Here is a 4,633-nt window from a genome sequence, read left to right on the forward strand (position 1 = left end):
GTAGTATAAAGTGTAAAAGGGTACACTGTAGTTGTACTTTGGTACGATTGGAAACCAACCAAAGTGTAAACCTTTTACACTTTATACTACTCCCTCGGATAAGCTGCAAGTAGGATTAGCTTTAGGTATAGAAGGGAGTATCGGATGAGCCACAAGTAGGATCATCCCTAGGTGTAGAATGGGCATAGGCGGTTCCCTGGCTGCTCCACCGACGCCACCACCTCGTCCGCTGATGACGGCTCCTGCATCACGCTCGCTGCTGCCTTGGCCGTTGCTGACGACGTTCCCGGCTTCTCATACTTGCGCTTCAGGGCCGGACATTCGAACCGCCGATGCCCCTTCTTTTTACAGTAAAAGCAGCTTGGCTCTGCTTGGCAGTCCTTTGTCAAATGGCCCTTGCCTCCGCAGTTCCTGCAGGGGGCCTCCTTGGACTTAGCGCTCGTTCAAGGCGACGTCGATTTCCGCTCCGTGTCCACTACCCCTTCCGCGATGACTCTCATCCTCTCCAGGAAGCGGTTTAGCGGGTCTGTAGCCATGGACAGCGCTGTCGCCTTGACCGCGCTGTTCGTGATTCCGCCAATCAAGAGCTGAATGCTGTCCTCCTCCGGTAAGTTGAGCACTTGGATAAGTGCTAACTTTTCTATTGCGTATCTGTCGAATGACTCTTTGCCCGGCTGCCACTTCCGGGCTTCGATTTTCTGCATTGACTTGTAAAACGGTACCCTTCTCTCAAACATCTTCTTCATTTCTAGGCGCAGTCCAACCCAGGACTCTATGGCTGCTCCCGTCTGGAGCTCGTACCACCTACGAGCGGATTTGGTCAGCCTGCTCGAGGCTGCCAAGAGCGTGGCCCCGTCCGACGCTGCGTGAACTTGGGCGACTTGTCCACCCGATTCGCCCAAGCTTGGATGTTGTCATCCTCTCCTCCTGCGAACTCCGGGATCTACTGCGAAAGGTAGTTCACCAGACTTCCCATCGGTAGACTGCTTCCGGAACTTTGGGCCGCCAACGGGCTGTCTATCGGAGTCGTTCCTGACTCCGTCCGCACGGCTTCCGGGGGTTCGTCTCTTCTGGTCTGGTTCGTATTATTCAGCGCTAACAGCATCAACCGTTCGAATTGCTCCTGTTGAGCCGCTCTCTGCCTCTCGAACTGTTCTTGCTGCCTTTTTTCAGCTTGTTCCCTCTTTCTTTCAGCCTGCTGCAGCATCCCCTGTACGGACTGCAGCACTTGTTGCAGCAGGATCGCCGGAACTTGCTCGACGGAGCCGGTCGAGCCTTTCTTTGGTTTACCGGTCGTCGAAGCTTTGGCTGCCTCATCTTGCAAGTCATGCGGCCCCTGTTTCTCAAGGTGCCGCATGATGTTTTGGATTAGCATGTCACGGTCACCCGTAACGGCCAAACCGTATTTACTTACCTCTTCCTTCAATTGTTCCAGGGAGAGGCCCTCGAATTTAGCTTTCTCCATGGCTAAATTACTGCGGGTCTTTACCATACGGCCCGAAGATTCTCTCAGCCCTCTCTGAGGCGGGAAGTGAGTTGGAATCCCACTTCTGAAAACTGAAAGGATATAACGAAGGGAATCGCTACGGAAATCAGGTGGGGCGGTTCCGACTGAGAGAACTATTCACATTCGTAGCACTAGTAACGATGTATATATTTAGCAAATAAATGAACAGTACAAAGAAATTACAGGACTACTTAACACCGACACTCAGACGGCGGATTCTAAGTCTCGCGCGCGAGACTACAAAGACTCTCGAGATTCTCCTTGCTTTGGTTTCCTTCTGCTCGGGATCTCTTCTCGGAGGAGAGTGAGTCCCCTTTCGCGCGCGTGGAGTCCGTACGCTCGCTCCGCTTCGCCACGCATGCGCTCTCGAATCGCCCGCTAAGAGGGGCCGCTCGGACCGCGCTTGTGGCGCGCTGCGTGCTCCGCTGTGCCGCCGCGGCGCGCAGGCGCGTTACCGCCCGATACCTTACACTATAATAACGCAAGGACGGTCCTTTAACCTTGAATTGCCACGTCGACCGTCGCTGGACGAACGCAGCTGTATGATGACGCCGACGTTGAGCTTCCTCGGGTGCTGGTAACAGGTAACCGCCGTGCCCGTGCGCCAAGGTGCTGCTTGATGTCGTGCGTAACAGCGGGAATACGAGCGATACGCCTGGGTCGTGACCGAGATCCGCCAATAGCGATGTCGTTCTTCCCTCTCCTTATGCGACGAAGACTCACGTCCCGCTTCTCGAGTCCCGCGGAATCTGGTGGTCCGCCGCACGGATTGGCTCGTTTGCAGCACGCCACTAACCTCGATTCGTCCCTTTGTTCAGGCTGCGTCACGAAGGAAATGGCGGCGTACTGCCTCGGCGAGCTTTATGACTGCTCGCGAGGTTATATATGGTGTGGATCCGTAGTCCTGGTGAATTCCGGTTGTCCCGATGAATTCAGGCTACGTAGCGCTCGTGGCTTGTAACGACTTACTTGTCCCGATGAATTCAGGCTGCGTAGCGAGCGTAGCTTGTGACGATCGACTCACTCGTCCCGAGGAATTCGGGCTGCGTAGCGAGCGTGGTGACGTTGTAACCACTCACTTGTCCCGATGAATTCAGGCTGCTTAGCGAGCGTTACTTGTGACGATCGACTCACTCGTCCCGAGGTTTTCGGGCTGCGTAGCGAGCGTGGCGAGGTTTCTGGCCGATGGTTAACCTCCTTCGTCCCTCGCCTTCTTGTTTGCAATCCCGGATTTTCCGAGATATCCGGCTCGAAGGACCAATTTTTGTAGAATAGAAATTGAAGACACACGGCTCTTACCACTCTACTGGTTTTATTAAGATATTGTGTGTAACTGAGAGCTGTACACTATTCGCTCTCCTTCGCTGCGTGGTTTTGTCCACGCCGTCTTTTCTTTCACTAACCGTTGGCGCTTGATGCCTTCGGGTTACGTGACGGTCACGCCATCTCACGATCGGTGAGCTGACTTCCAGTGATACGCAGGATGCGCGTGAACAGATGTCAAGTGTTATAATAATATACTACAATATGTTATACCCAGATAGGACATGATACTTAATGACTTAGTTATAAACTACTAATGTATGTAACTAGACCTGAGTAAAAAAACGTATAAACGTAAACTACCGATTTAAAATGCAATATCGTATAAATGTTAGTTTTTAAAATATGTATGTTAGTTAATGTCATAATATTTCTTAAACATTTTAAAGATGTATTATGTACAAACCAAAGCAACAAGGAAGCACCAGATCATTGCTAGCCCGTCTAATCACCAAAGTCAAGCAAAGTTGAGCGTGGTTTCAAGTTGGATGGATGACCGTGGTTACGTGTTCACACACAGCCGCGAAACCATTTTTTAACAATCTCAAATCTAGAATTTATTCACGATAAATGTTTTTTTTTCCAGAGCCATTTTGATGATTTAATACACGTACTTTTATGTATTTGTACATTTTTTAAAGATATTATATTTGGGTTCTTTGGGTATAATAATAATAATAATAATAATAATAATATATCTTGCGACTTATTATTATCCAAACGACATTTTTAGAGTTTACTCGCGTGTCTCTTGAATGTCATTTAAGATATTCGTAACATGTCACATAGACAGATGCTTGTGCATTAGACTGCCCGGCCGAAAAATTTTTTTTCGATTTTTGCACGAGACTGGCCGGAAAATGATTCTTTGTTTAATTATAAGCAACTTTTCAGAACATACTTGGGGTCTAAAATGACGTTTAACCGTTCCTAAAATCGTTTGAAGTTTTTTTGTCAGGTCAAAATCACGAGACTTCATATACGTACTAATAACTCATCTTTTCGCATTGAAAACGTGTTCCTACAGCAAAATGATGTTCTTGACTTTGAAAGAAGATGAAAAGAGCTACATTTTCGTGTAAGTTAAAACAAGATGTGGTCAATAGTTTTCGAGTTATAGTCGATTCCATGTCAATTTTCGACAATTTTTTCGCCTTTTTTGGACTTTCGGCCCTCATATCTCCCTTAAGGAGCGCCGCTACGGCAAAAAGTTGCTGAGGGATTCGAAAGAGGACGAAAAGAGCTACATTTGCGTGCATGTTAAAATAAGATGCGGTCAATAGTTTTCGAGTTATAATCGATTACATAACACAAGTGATTTTGTGAACATGTTATTTACCAAGAATTAGATACAATTAAATTGATTTTGCAATTAAAAATCACTTTTAATTATAATTGAAAAGCATAAAACACTACTTTTAATGTATTTATTTTATTTGTTCATAATAAAGTAATTAATTTGTCCCATGTCTGAAAATACATTATCATTGTTTTCTTATACATATCAATCATTTGAACGTACGCCATATTCTTTTCGTTTAAAACACAATAACAAAGTATAATGTAATATAATACAACGGTATACTATGCACAAAATATTTGATTTTGACGTTGATAAATTATGTATTTCGAAATATTGGCACAGAAAATAATTTTTTTTGTTAATTTAATTGGATTTAAAATGCAACACAAATTGTAAATATAAGTAAAATTAAAGGAAATATGTAAATGACAAACGATCGTGAAAGTATGCTGGATACAAAGAAAGTGACATCAACGTACTGATACAAGTATTGGTTAGAA

This window comes from Vollenhovia emeryi, unplaced genomic scaffold (assembly GCF_000949405.1).
Source record: "Vollenhovia emeryi isolate VEMERY1.0 unplaced genomic scaffold, V.emery_V1.0 DF939952.1, whole genome shotgun sequence".
NCBI lineage: Eukaryota > Metazoa > Arthropoda > Insecta > Hymenoptera > Formicidae > Vollenhovia > Vollenhovia emeryi.